The 15,711-nt window shown below is 37.7% G+C and overlaps 1 pseudogene; it reads left to right on the forward strand.

Moving 5' to 3' along the window:
• Positions 1-4,714: 4,714 nt before the first annotated feature.
• Positions 4,715-4,805, forward strand: LOC141510623 (U6 spliceosomal RNA; annotated as a pseudogene).
• Positions 4,806-15,711: the final 10,906 nt, after the last annotated feature.

A 15,711-nucleotide genomic window follows, 5' to 3' on the forward strand; every position in this document is an offset into this window, starting at 1 on the left:
TGATTGGAGAAGTATTTTCATTGGGAATAGCCTATGCTAATTAAATAAAACCCCAAGGAAGTTCAAACACTGTATTAGGCAATAGAAAAAAATAAAATCAGTACCAAAACTTAGGAGTTTATGTATTATCAGGGGAAACAATCTGTACATGTGCAGTGGAATGGAAAAAATGAAGCAATATTAAGTGCTTTCTATGTGAAAAACATACTAGGAGCTGAGATACACATGGAAGAGCCGGACAGTCTGCTTTTGAAGAAGTATAAAAAAAATGAAGTTTAAAAATATGGTTTAAAATTTTTTTTGAGGGGCAGCTAGGTGGTGAGGTGGATAGAGCACTATCCCTTGAGTTAGGAGGACCTGAGTTCAAATCTGACCTCAGACACTTAATAATTACCTAGCTGTGTGACCAAGTCACTCAATCCCATTGCCTTGCAAAAAAATCCCAAAATGTATTTGAAAAAAAATGTTTTGGGGTAGTCTAGTTTCAGGTTCAAATGTGATAAATTCTTGAAATCATTGACTCTAACCCAGAAGTATTTAAGGTTTATTCAAAGACAGTTTATTCAAATATTACTGTCCTTATCAGAAGCTAAAGGACAGAGGAGATAAGAAAATAAGCAGTTGAGAAAGTCTGATCCCTGAGGGGATGAGCAGCAGGACCATCAGACAGTTAGAAGGACTAACAGCAGCAGCAGGGTCAGTTGCTATAAGTAGCATATAGAGGGAGAACAGAATAGAACACAGAAGAATAGAAAAGGAGGAGCAACTTCAAGAGGTTTGCCACTGGTCTGAGAGCAGAAGCATTTATCAGGAGAAGTGGGGCTTATTTGGGAAAGGGGTAAGGGAAGAATGGGGTAATGGTGTTTGAGGCAATTTCTAATATCTCAGTGGATTTACATCTCAGAAAGTGCTGAAGTTAGTCCCACCATCTACCTCAGTATTCAGAGAAAGTCCTTGGGTTGGGTTTGGGAAAGAAACAGGCTTTTAAATTTCAGCAGGGTCTTTAGGTGGGTAAGTTTGGAAAAGAAGCTAAGATTTTTCCATTTCAGTAGAGTTTTTGAGTGGTGAATTTCAATCGGTCTTGGCGGGGTGAATTTGAGGAAGAAGATGAGGCTTCATTTCAGTAAGGTCATTGGAAGGATGAGTTTGGAAAAGAAACTATTTTAGTAAGGGTCTTTGTGGGCTACAATGGAGCTATTTATCCAGATAACAATGGAATGGAAATCAGATGCCTGGAGGATTGCCAGGTGAGCATGGATAATATTTTATCTTAATAGTTAATGTTCATTACTCTTTAGGAACTCCTACTCTAATTGAGGTGAATAGCAGATAGAGCTGGTTCAACTCAAAGTAGATGGCAAGAGCAGATGGTACTTAGTCCTAGAAAGGACGGCAGAGGGCCCCAACTTTCTTCAGGGTCGAGTACAGTGTCTTGCAGGCATTAAGTTCTACACTGATGAAATAATAGGTTTTATAAGAAAAAAATCAAATGAGATAATGCACGTAAAATTCTTTGCAAACTTTACAATGCTTTCTCAATGTGAGTTCTCAGAATCATCATCATCATCATCGTCATCATCATCATCATCATCATCAATGAGCATTTGTTGAACTGAATGTTCCAGAGACTTCTTAGAAATGACAATGGATGGATACACAGTTGGGGTCAAGTGGCCAATGAGTGGATCATATTTTTCATTCTTCCTGTGGCTGAATCCTTCATATAACTTCTGCAATCATTTTCGTTTCTGGCTTCTTCTCTAAAAGGGCTGGCAGCTCTGACCCAATCTCGATCTTACTGGCAGACATTCCATTTCTACTTTCTAGGAAGCCCCCGTAGGTGTTCCAGGCTTGCTCTCTGAGAAGCCATTAGGCTAAATGGGAGTGTACTTACTTTGGTCTGCACGATGGCTGACAGATTTCAGAAGACTGGCCAGGCTGTTGGGTGAATTTCCAGCCCTGACAAGGAATAAAATGATGTGACAGGAAGCTAAGAAAACAGAAAAAAAAATCAATGGTGACTTTGAGGCAAATTCCAACTGAAGCCATTAAGTTTTTGAAGGCAACGGGAACTGAAAAAGTACTTGAGTCTGGGGGCTGTCCGGGGTGCTGACCAGTCAGCAAAGAACTATCCCAGAGTACATTAGCTGAGAGCTGAGAGCCAGGGAGCAGGGAGAGGGAACCCTTACTGTAGAGATGCTGAGGTTGTTTGTTTGTTTGTTTGTTTTTGCTTTTTCTTACCTAGCACAATTGTGAAGTGACTCAAGTTTCCTGGTCACTTCTCCACTGATTTTGAATTCTCCTTGTTCCTGGGGAACCCAACAGCCCAAGCATCTTAATGATAATGATGGATGTACAATCTCATGGATGTGCATATTCTTTGCACTGATACAGATGGCAGGCCATCCATTACTTCCCTGCCTTTGTGACTCTTGGACTCTTGGCTATGTCCTCCACTACATTCAATATGTGCCCCATGCCTCTTTTCCTATCCCCAAACAATATTCTGGGGGATATCCTCCATTTCTTCAGACATGAGGCACCAAGGAGCACAATTCGTAGAGTGATGGAAATGGAATTAGGAAAAGCTATGTTCAAATCCTGCCTTAGACACTTACTAGGTATGACCCTGGGCAAGTCACTTAACTCTGTATGCTTCTGTTGCCTCATCTGTAAAATGAGGATTACAATAACACCTTCTTCAGAAGGTTTTTGTAAGGACTAAGTGCGATGATATATGTAACAAGTTTTTCAAACCTTAAAATATATAAAAATGTTAGCATCTCAAAGATGCAAGTGGCACACACTGGAATTCATCCTTAGATATTGCAAAATGATCAGCTTATCTTGTTTTTGAATATCTCAGGGTTTTTAAATTTCTTGAGTGACAGGTTTGGAGTCAGGACATCTTCAGTTCACCTCCAACCTGAGAAACTTACCATGTGGCCAGAAATCTAATAACTGTTCAATGTGACAGTGGGAAAATATAGTGACTTTAGAGACAGAGGATATGAGTTCAAATCTCACCTCAGTTCCTTATGTGGCCTTGGATCTCAGTTTTCTCATCTATAAAATGAAAGGATTGGGCTTAATGACCTCTGAAGTCTAGAGTACATAATGGGAATGAATTTCTCAAAGTGGGATGACAACTTTCTACCATAACTTTTTATTCTTGTCCACAAAGTATTGACTTCAGTTATTTCCTTTAACAAAAGAATATGTTATGGTAATTAAATCTAAATGTTGGCACTTTGGGACAAAATCTCAGGTAACGTGACTAAGTTATAGCTCTGCTAGGTCCAATCTGCCCAAGATTCCCAGGAACCAGCAATGGAATGGCCCCTAGCTAAATCAATCTTCCCTTACTTCTTGGACAAAACTGGAAATGTAGCAGGATAAATTTTTAACTGCCTCAGCTTGATCAACAGACACATGCATACACTGCTTTGTTAATTGTTCATACATCGGATATCTTAATTACATCTGCAAGTGAAGGTCTAAAAAATTATAGCTTCTGATCACATTTAATCACCATGTGACTTTGGAGCTGTCAATTTAAAACTTGGATCCTTGAATTAGCATTCACATTCTCTCCTGGAAAAATAAATTATCCTGCAGATCTAAATGGGTGATACCTAACACACCTTTGGAGATTTCTGGCCAGCATTCTCTTTGAGAGACCAGGGCTCATTCATAATCCCAAGGAAGTACTATTATTGTAAGAAAATGGAATGAAAATTATTCAGTTAATCTACTTTAATCACCTAGCTTAGGATCTTTGATGGACTTGGTCTTTATAATATTAATTTTGGAAATATTTGCTGTCACTTTCAATCAGCGTGAGAGAGCAAGAAGCACCCACACATGCCCTAATGAGAGACCCACCATTCATCAACTTAATGTGTCAGAAAGACCCATGACTTTTTTCCCTGATAAGCATAAATCTCCCCATATGCTTGGGTGATGTATAAAGAAAGAAGAGGAAAAATACCTTAGGTAAGAAAGTTGAACCTCCTCAGAGAGTGTGGCAAACCAAAATGAAGCCGACCTGGGTGTGATAGTCAATGATTTGCTATATAAGTTCTAACTATTATAGGAGGACAAACTGCATTTTCATCATTTGAGAACCAAATCTAGCTCTCTCATACCTAGTCTACAATCTCTTAGTTTCTCTGCTTCATAGAATTTCAAGGTATGACAACAGGCTGATCATGGGGGGGAGATGGATTTGACAACCATTATCACTCTCAAAAACTGCCTACAAAAGGTAGAAGGTTTGTACTCTGTGTTGGCAGAGGCGGGACTGATGCTGATAAAATCATTGACTCTTAAATGAACTACTTGTTCATCAAGTCGATTTTATAATTTTATAATTTTTCCAATGGAAGTTTTACCAATGCCTTTAGATAGACTATATACTGGTCCATCACCTATAAAATGTTGGGATAATGCCTCAGGCATAATGTCACATTCATTCTGTCATAGAAACCATGGGAAATAATCAAGGGAGAGAGATTCTGTGACAATAGAAATCTAATAACTGTTCAATGTGACAGTGGGAAACTATGGTGGCTTTGGAGTCAGAGGATATGAGTTCAAATCTCACCTCAGATCCTTATTAGCTGTGTGACCTAGAACCTCAGGTTTCCCATTTATAACATGAAAGGACTGGGCTCAATACCTAATCTAATGATCTGATGGTTCCATGAAAGCATCTTCTAGAACGTTAACAGCTAGGAATGATACAGAGAAGTTAGCATGGCCCCTGTGCAAGGATGACATACAAATTCGTGAAGCAGAATGTTAACAATTAGATCTACAATAAAAACCCTCTGACAAATGACTTTTAGATCTTTAAGATGAGGATAGTGGCAATAGCAGGCAAAGGGCTTCCTATAGGGTCCCTAAAAACTGTTGAGGACTGGCATTGAGAATGGGAAGCATCTTGAGCAGACCCAGCTCAGCTTAGAATTGACCTGTTTGTTCTTGGTGTCTGTGATATATTACAACTGGAATGTCAGCTCATCACTTTGTTTGCTAATCAGTAGTGTCCCTGAGAGATTTACTAATTAACCCCTCGACAAGTGAATGCCAATAGGGTCAGTTGTTAGAGTAGTGGTGATTACTCAGTCATCAGATTTCTGAACTGCTCAGGTTAGTTTTTTTTTTAAAGTGTAGTGCTGTGGAAAGAATGCTGGACCAACTTTGTTCTTGAATAATGACTCTACCTCTTACACTCACAGAGACCTCGGACAAGTCACCTCCACTTTCTGAACCTCAGAACCTCCTTTGAAAAATGATGGGGTTGGCCTTACTGACCTTGTAGGTGTTTTTCAAGTCTACAACAGTGATCCTATAATCATCCATCTCCACATTCTTCCCCTATGGCATCATTTTCACTCCCCAATCTATAGTAACCTCTTTCCCTTTTGGAAGTCTCTTTTATTATCTTTGTGACATATGTATATAGAAAATGTTTAATGTATTATATGTCACAATAATAGCTAGGTCTTTTAGATTTGCAAAATGCGGCCCATTTCTTAATTGATGCTCATGATAATGAGGTGCTATTCATTGTTCCCCTTTTATATATGAAGTAACTGAGATTAAGAAAGGATTGCATAGCTAATGTATCTAGGAAGAGATTTGAACTCAAACCCTTTATGATGCCTATATTTTATCTAAACTGACTTGTTCCTCAAACTCTGTGTTCTATTTTCTACATTAAAGACTTGTAGCTAGGTGACATAGTAAAGGTGGGATCAGAAAGACTCATCTTCTTGAGTTCAAATCTGGCCTCAGACATTTATTAGCCATGTGGGCCTGGGCAGGTTCCTTCACCCTGTTTGCCCCAGTTTCCTTATCTGTAAAATGAGCTAGAGAAGGAAATAGCAAAACACTCCAGTATCTTTGTCAAGACATTGTGAACTTAGGTCTTGGTTTTCTCGTCAGTAAATAATGACCCAAATGACCCAAAATGGGGTCATAAAGAGTCGGTCATGGCTGAAAAGTAACAACAGCAAGATTCACTCCCTCTTTTCCTTTACCCCTTAGGAGTTCTTAGCTTATTATATAAACCCTAGCTTGAGGGAAATGAAGTCAAATCCTACTCCTATCACTTACTACCCTTAGTCGCCTTGGATTACTTACTTAACTTCCCTCAATTTATAAAATGAGGAGGTTATACTAGACAGCTTCTCTATATCTATTCTCCCACCTGTTTAAGGGAAGCCTTTCTTGATGCTTCTATAGTTATCAATGCTCCCTTCCTGCCTAAATTCCTGTCTTAAGGGGATTAAGAGAAAGGAAGGAAGTTCTGCTCTCCTGAGAGCAGGTCAGACTAATAACTAACTGTTCCTCTAAATATTACTTGTCTAAAGACATGATTAGTGAAGAGCTAAAAAACACTTTCCTGGCAAGTTGGCTCTTAAAGGGAATGGTACCTCCAGTTTACAGTTTTATCAGTTTTATCCCTTAATGCTGTTTACACAAAAGATTATTGTAAATAGTGAATAGCAAGCAAGCTTGTTTACCTGAACATATAAGTAAAAAGTGGAGAAATCATATACGTTAGCATGTATCTTTGCACAGAAAACAATTTCTTTATTTGGGGGCTAGATAACCTCTTACTTAAGACTAGCTATGTGACCTGTGCTTGTCTTAGTTTCCTCCTCTCTCAATTGGGAATAATAATAGAACCTACCTCCCAGAGTTGTTGTGAGGATCAAATTAGATAATAATTGTGAAGTGCCTAACACAGTGCTTGGTATATACTAAGTGCTAAGTAAATGTTAGCTACTATTACTACTATACTATACTGTACTTTTAGTTCTCTACTACTAATGCTGCTACTACTACTACTACTACTACTGTTACCACTACTTCTACTATTTTTACTGCTACTGCTACAACTATTTTACTTCTACTACTATTACTACTACTGCTGCTACCACTACTACTATTACTATTATACTGCTGCTGCTGCTACAACTTCTATTTCTACTACTACCACCACCGCATCTACTACTACTACTTCTACTTACACCTGTACTATATTGCAATACTACATTGCTGCTGCTACTACTACTACCACCACCACTACTACTACTACTACTACTACTACTACTACTACTACAACTACTATTACTACTACTACTACTACTACTGCTACTGCTACTGCTGCTGCTACTGCTGCTGTTACTGATGCTACTGCTACTCCTACCACTACTCCTACCACTATTATACTTTCTTATCTAAGAGAGCAGATCTGCTTTTACCAAGGAGAAATTCCCTAAAGTCTCTAAGGAGGCAAGCTGGAAATCATAAATGCCTCTCTGGAAGAAGGAATAAGTAGCAACTCTTATTTTTAAAGCTATTGCCCCATTGTTCAGAATACAGTGTCTTAGCGGCATTTTCATACATCAAAGGACCTCTTATTCTACCCTTTCCTTAAAATAAATGAGAATCAGGGAAGTTAAGTGACTTTTTCAAATGGAGATCAATTTTATTTTTTCATTGTATTCCAAGTTTCTGGCAAACTATAAACACATAATAAATTCTCATAGATGGATTGAGTCTAAAACAGGTAAAAATGAACTTGTCAAAGGTCATGTAGGTGGTAAGAGTAACACCTAAATCCTCTGATTCCAAAGTCAGCACATTTTGTCCAACACCATGCTATCACCCTATTACTCAGCAAAATCATAAAGTTGATGAACTCTATTTGCTCCCCCACATCCTTTATTTCCTACCTTTTTGTGACTCCTGAGAATAAGAGAAGTCACTTTTTTCTTCCTTATCCTCCCAACCTTCTTGAAGACTGGCATACAGTATATATAATTGGTCTATATTCCACCAAACTGCAAGATCTATTAGGTGGAGGATTTTAACTGACTTCAGAAACCCATCCCTGCCTGACAAACTCATAGTTAGCATCTTTCTGTTAGAAATTGAAGGCAGGATTGTCCCCTCCTTTACTTAGTTCCAGCTGGTATAGGAATGATTCTCAATGGGTCACAGATTATTACTGAGTCCAAGAGTTTCAGAAATGGAAGGTAGGCTGATGTTCATACAATTCAATCTCTACCTGATAAATATTAAGGGAATTGAATGTCTAATATCTAAGGTAAGCTCCTTGAAGTAGGGTTGCTATTTCATTTTGGTCTTTTTGTTCAAATGTACTTAGTACAATGGATAAATGCTTTCCAAATGATTGATTGATTAAAAGTCCTCCAAAATTCAATCCATGGTTCTATGCTCTGGAAGTCTTCAACAGCTAAGCATTCCCAGCCTGCCTAGTCACAAATAGACCCATGAGAGAAGTGGATTCAAATCTTTCCTCAGACTGGTTGTGTGAACCTGGACTAATTATTTAATTTTTGTGAGCCTCAGTTTTCTTCTCTGAAGAGGGAAAAAGGGGGTTGGACTTGATGACTACTAAGTTTTTTTCCCTAACTTTAAAAGCTATGTTCTTCTGATTCAATATGCAAAGACATCTGCTCCATATCCTGCTCTCTAGTAATTGACGATAAAAATCCTTCGAATAGTGTTTTTCTTTCTGATGGAAAGTTCTTGGCATTTGAAATCAGAAGACCTGACTTTTAATCAGCTGAGCGGAGCAGTGTAGACTGGGGTAAATCGCTCATTGTTTTAGGGCTCCGATTTCTTCTTCTGGACAATGAACACTTTGACCTCTGAGGTCACTTTGAGCTCTGGACTTAGGATTCTATGACATTGGGAAAGTAAACTTTACCTGTCTAAATCTCAGTTTTCACATCTGCAGAATGAAGGGGTTGGATTCCATGTTTTCTGAGGTCGTTTTCAGTTCTGTATTTATAATTCTATGCTGTGAACAAATGCTTCACCACAGGAGGCTTCAATTTCCTCACCTGTAAAATGAGGGAACTGGAATCAATGGATGCTATGGTGGCTTCCAGCCTTATTCACCTTACCTTTATGAGTCTCAGTTTTCTTCCACTGTAAAAGGAGAGGTTGGACTCATTGGTCTCCGAGGTCTCTCACATCTCTAGAGCTATGAGTCTCTGGTTCCATCCTTTTAGTGAGGTGATGATGGTGATGGAAATAGGGGAGGGGGTTCTTTGGAGGCAAAACTCAACTGTTCCAGGCGAGAGAACAGCCAGCATTGCCTGGCTCTTCCTGTGGAGCAGTGAGGCTCATAAAATTTTCCTAGGCAGCTTTCCTAGACCCCATTGATATCTATTAGTTTGTTTTCACTACATTAGCTTTAATTAAACAATTAACTTCTCCTGAACCTAAACACAAATGTAGCTCAATTAGAATCAGGCTTAAGGGCAACATTTGAGGAGCCTTGGGCAGGCAGCATGTTGTCTTGGAAGGGCCAGTTTATTCTCCAGATAATGAAATGGAGATAAGTAAATGGGGTCCCCAGGTGGAATTAGAAGACCAAGCAGGAACTGCTCAAGGAAGCCCAGTATCTGGGGCAGGCTTGGAAATTGAGCCTGTATGTTTCTTGTGGTACCTTAAGGGAGCTGGACTTCTCTTTAAATTGCTTTGGGCACAATCTGTCAGTAAAATTTACAAAAACAATAAAATCTTTTGACCCAATAATTCTACTGTTGGGAATATACCTTCAAAGTCTTATCAAAATGAAAAGAAAAAGTAATTTGTTCAAAGAGATTTAAAGCATCCAAATTTGTAATTACAACTCCTTTTCCTATTCCCTCTGCCACCAACAAAAACAAAGCAAAAAATTATGGAAATCAACTATATTTTTATTGTAACTCCTTCATACAGTGAAATGCTATAATTCAATTAAAGTTGATGTAAACCTTTTTTTTTTTTTTTTTTTTTGCAAGGCAAATGGGATTAAGTGGCTTGCTCAAGGCCACACAGCTAGGTAATTATTAAGTGTCTGAGACTGGATTTGAACCCAGGTACTCCTGACTCCAAGGCCAGTACTTTATCCACTACGCCACCTAGCCGCCCTTAAACCTTGTTTTGTACATATCTTTGTATGTGTGATTCTCCTCTGATAGAATGTAAGCACCCTGATGGCAGGAGCTCTTTGTATTGCCAGTGACAAACACAAAATATTTCTATTTTTTTAATTTTTTTTTGCAAGGCAAATGGGGTTAAGTGGCTTGCCCAAGGCCACACAGCTAGATAATTATTAAGTGTCTGAGGGTGGATTTGAACTCAGATACTCCTGACTCCAGGGCCAGCGGTCTATCCACGGCACCACCTAGCTGCCCCTACAAAATATTTCTTGATTGATTTCTATCTCTCTCCCTCAACTCATATATCTGATCAATTAACAAAATTTTTTTTATTTTTTATTTTAAATTGCTTTTTTATTAAAGATATTATTTGAGTTTTACAATTTTCCCCCCAATCTTACTTCCCTCCCCCACCCCACCACGGAAAGCAATCTGTCAGTCTTTACTTTGTTTCCATGTTGTACCTTGATCCAAATTGAGTGTGATGAGAGAGAAATCATATCCTTAAGGAAGAGACAAGAAGTCTTAAGAGGTAACAAGATCAGACAATAAGATATCTGGTTTCTTTTTCTAAATTAAAGGGAATAGTCCTTGAACTTTGTTCAAACTCCATGGCTCTTTATCTGGATACAGATGGCACTCTCCTTTGCAGACAGCCCAAAATTGTTCCCGATTGTTGCACTGATGGAATGAGAGAGTCCTTCAAGGTTGAATATCACCCCCATGTTGCTGTTAGGGTTTTTCTGGTTCTGCTCATCTCGCTCAGCATCAGTTCAAGCAAATCCCTCCAGGCTTCCCTGAATTCCTGTCCCTCCTGGTTTCTAATAGAACAATAGTGTTCCATGACATACATATACCACAGTTTGCTAAGCCATTCCCCAATTGAAGGACATTTACTTGATTTCCAATTCTTTGCCCCCACAAACAGGGCTGCAATAAATATTTTTGTACAAATGATGTTTTTGCCCTTTTTCATCATCTCTTCAGGGTATAGACCCAGTAGTGGTATTGCTGGGTCAAAGGGTATGCTCATTTTTGTTGCCCTTTGGGCGTAGTTTCAAATAGCTCTCCATAAAGGTTGGATGAGTTCACAGCTCCACCAACAGTGTAATAGTGTTCCAAATTTCCCACAACCCTTCCAACAATGATCATTATCCTTTCTGGTCATACTGGCCAATCTGAGAGGTGTCAAGTGGTACCTCAGAGAAGCTTTAATTTGCATTTCTCTAATAATTAATGATTTAGAGAAATTTTTCATATGGCTATGGATTGCTTTGATTTCCTCATCTGTAAATTGTCTTTGCATATCCTTCAATCATTTGTCAGTTGGGGAATGGCTTTTTGTTTTAAAAATATGACTCAGTTCTCTGTATATTTTAGAAGTGAGGCCTTTGTCAGAATCATTAGTTGTAAAGATTGTTTCCCAATTTACTACATTTCTTTTGTCTTGGTTACAGTGGTTTTATCTGTGCAAAAGCTTTTTAATTTAATGTAATCGAAATCATTTAATTGGGTTTTGGTGATGTTCTCCAACTCTTCCTTAGTCATAAACTGCTCACCTTTCCATAGATCTGACAGGTAGACTAGTCCTTGATCTTCTAATTTGCTCATAGTATTGTTTTTTTATGTCTAAGTCCTGTAACCATTTGGATCTTATCTTGGTAAAGGGTGTGAGGTGTTGGTCTAATCTAAGTTTCTTCCATACTAACTTCCAATTATCCCAGCAGTTTTTATCAAAGAGGGAGTTTTTATCCCAATAGCTGGACTCTTTGGGTTTATCAAACAGCAGATTACTATAATCATCTCCTGCTTTGGCACCTAGTCTATTCCACTGGTCCACCACTCTATTTCTTAGCCAATACCAAACAGTTTTGATGACTGATGCTTTATAATATAATTTTAGATCAGGTTTTGCACTTTTTTCAGTAAGCTCCTGGAAATTCTTGACTTTTTATTTCTCCATATGAATTTACTTGCACAATTTTTTCTAGCTCATTAAAGTAATTTTTTGGAATTTTGATTGGTAGGGCACTAAACAGGTAGTTTAATTTTGGTAGAATTGTCATTTTTATTATATTAGCTCTACCTATCCATGAGCAGTTGATATTTGCCCAGTTATTTAAATCTGATTTAATTTGTGTGAGAAGTGTTTTATAATTGTTTTCAAAAAGTTTCTGAGTCTGTCTTGGCAAATAGACTTCCAAGTATTTTATAGTGTCTGAGGTTACTCTGAATGGGATTTCTCTTTCTAGCTCTTCCTGTTGTATCTTGCTAGACATATATAGAAAAGTTGACGATTTATGAGGATTTATTTTATAACCTGAAACTGCTAAAATTGCTAATTGTTTCCAATAGATTTTTGGATGATTTCTTGGGATTCTCTAGGTAGACCATCATGTCATCTGCAAACAGTGAGAGTTTTGTCTCTTTCTTCCCAATTCTAATTCATTCAATTTCTTTTTCTTCTCTAATTGCTGAAGCTAACATTTCTAATACAATATTGAATAGTAGTGGTGATAATGGGCACCCTTGTTTCACCCCTGATCTTATTGGGAATGCCTCTAGCCTCTCCCCATTAAATATAATGCTTATTGATGGTTTCGAATAGATACTGCTAATTATTCTAAGGAACAGTCCATTTATTCCTACACTCTCTAGTGTTTTTAGTAGGAATGGATGCTGCATTTTGTCAAAAGCTTTTTCAGCATCAGTTAACAAATTTTGCCAATTCTTCTTCTGCAATATCTCTCACATTTGACCTTATCTCATACGACCTCCATTCTAAGCCTGGAATCTGGTATCACCTCTCACTTCAACTATTGCAACGGTCTGTTAATTGGTCTTTCCCATTGCATCTTACATACTGTTACTAAAGCGATATTTCTGAAGCATGTTTGACTATGTAACTGCCTTGTTCAATAAACTCCAATGGCTTGCCATTTTCTCTGTAATCAAATACAAATATCTCTGTTTGACATTAAAAGCTCTTCTCAACTTGGCTCCAAACCTACCTTTCTAACCTCATTATAAATTATTCCCCCTCCTGCAATCTACAATCCAGACAAATTGACCTTCTGTTATTCTTCATATATGGAAGTCTATCTCTCTCACCTTTACTTTGTTCCATAAACATTAGAAGGCACCTCCCTTTTTGCTTCTGTTTTCTATAATCCTTCTTTGGTGTCAAGTTGAACTCAAATGCTGCCTTTTATATGAGACTTCCCCTCCTACCCCCATTAGTGACTCCTCCAATATTAATTTTGCATACAGATCCTACATAATAAAATATGTAAATATTTCCTTTCTTTGTGAGCATTGGGATGATTCAATTTTTGTTTTTGCAGACCCAGCGCCTAGCACAAGACCTGATATAGAGTAGGTAGAATAGTAGACAAAGTAATCTGATCTTATGAGTATATTTGTGACTATGCAAGAAGAAATGCTTAGCTACTGAAGACTCCCAGAACATGGAATTAGAGAATGAATATTGAAGTGGTTGGTCATTCTACTAAATGAAATTCTTAAGCCTTTCAAAGTTGATTTTCATTATAATGTTCTCAGTATTACATAAATTGTTCTCCTTGTTCTGTCTCATTTAATTCTATATCTGTTTACAAAATCTTTCCAGGTACCTCTGAAACTGCCTATTATACATGTATTATGGTAAAATAATACTCTATAATGTTCACAGAAGGGCAACTAGGTGGCAAAGAGGATAGTATGCTGGCTGTGGAGTCAGGAAGGCTGGAGTTTGAATCCAGACTCAATTTCTTGCCACTTACTAGCTGTATGACCTTAGTCAAGTCACTTAACCCTGATTGTCTTGCATCCAGAACCATCTCCAGTCATACTGACTCATATCTGGCACTGAACCCAGAGGGCTCTGGAGGAGAAAGTGAGATTGGTGACTTAGTACAGCATCCCATCACACAATCCAATTCATGTGCTTGTTATGATATCAACTCCCTGATGTCATGGTTTTCTTCGAAAATGAAGGACAAACTCATCATCATCAACATTATGTTCCTATACCAACATTTGATCAATCAATCAATCAGTTAACAAACATTACCAAGAACCTATTCTGTATCTGATGCTGGAGATACAAAGACAAGAATGAAACAGTTCTTGGCCTCAAGGAGCTTATCTTAGGCATTATCTCATCCAGTCCCCTCATTTTCATTAGATCCAGATTGAGCTGTATGAACCCTGGGATACCTTCCAATTCTGAATCCCTGAGATTCAGTGATAGTCTGCTAAAGCAATGCGATCTAAAGTGCTTTGCAACTCAAATCTTTAACTTGGTGATCTTTATGGAAAAAAAACCACAAAGCAAAAAAAAAAAAAACAAACCAAACCAACCATGAGCCAGAAAAAGAGAGTATATACAATAATTATAAGGGAATAAAGGGAATGAGTTGGTGGTGAAGGGACAAAGAATTGGAATGGCAAGCTAGTCAAACATGGCTGCAAAGCACTTAGATATTTTGAGCATTGTAATTAAGAAGGACCTTTCCTACCTCATTTAGTTATAATTGGGAAAATCCATAGGGGAAAGAGGGAATATATATTATAAGACCTGCTGCTAGCTAATCTATGGAACTCTTATCAGAAAAAAAGACTTTAAATACATAAAATAAAGTTAAGGAATCCAATTAAAAAGAAATCATTATCAAAATGTATTTAGAAAGTTTCTGGATCCCAAGTTAAGAATCCTTGAAATAATCCATCAATCAGCTCAATAGAGAAAGGGTAGAAAAGGGTTACAATTACCTGATTTCTGGGTGGTATAGTATTAGTTCTACATTCAGGAAGATCTGAATTGAAATCTCACCTCAGACACAATAGCTATATGATTTATATGTATTGTATATGAGTATGACAGATTATTATTATTGTACCATAAGACATGATCTAACAGAGTTTCCTAAGAACCTGGTGTGAGAAATGATTATGAATAATCAATATCTTGGGGAGATTCAGACTCCCCCTGTTTGTTGAAGGACAATACTATTAATGAAATTGTATTGATGCTCCTAGATCTCAGTTTGACCCTATCCAATCTTGTAAGGAATTTACTCTAGGTTGGGAAAACCCATCTTGCTCTACTCAAGCATGGATGGAGATTGATCCTTTCGTTTTGCCAGCCCAAGACTGAGAATGGTCTGATATAGAGATATTTTCTTTATCCACAGGGTGACATGATAATGAACAACATCAGCCCCTAATTGCTTGGAAAGATATGTAAACTATGAGCCCCACTGCCATGATTGTCTTTTGGTCTTAAGAGAGATGGTCAAATGACTACCATTTTATTAATAATCTGCTGGCCTTATTAATAAAGTGATTAAGTTACCCAGAAACTATGTCTCTTGCGCCTTTTTAAACATCACAATCAGAAGACTGTGCAAACTGAAACAGAATGAAGTGAGACAGTACAAGAAGAATAATACTGGGAACATTATAAAGAAAATCAACTTTAATGAGCTATCATTTAGCTTCCTCTAGCCTCAGTTTCTTATCTGCACTATGAGGATAATAATATATATTTATTAAGTAATAAATCATTACAAATATGCATAGTAAAGAAAAATAATAAACCCATAATGGTTGCTTCTGAAAATGTATGTCCCATTCTGTGTCTTGAGTTCATCATTTTGGGAGCATGCATCTTTATCAGTCATCTGGAATTATGATGGGATTGTGCACTGATGGGATTGGAATTCTCAGGTCT

Source organism: Macrotis lagotis, chromosome 1, assembly GCF_037893015.1.
Source record: "Macrotis lagotis isolate mMagLag1 chromosome 1, bilby.v1.9.chrom.fasta, whole genome shotgun sequence".
NCBI classification, from domain to species: domain Eukaryota; kingdom Metazoa; phylum Chordata; class Mammalia; order Peramelemorphia; family Peramelidae; genus Macrotis; species Macrotis lagotis.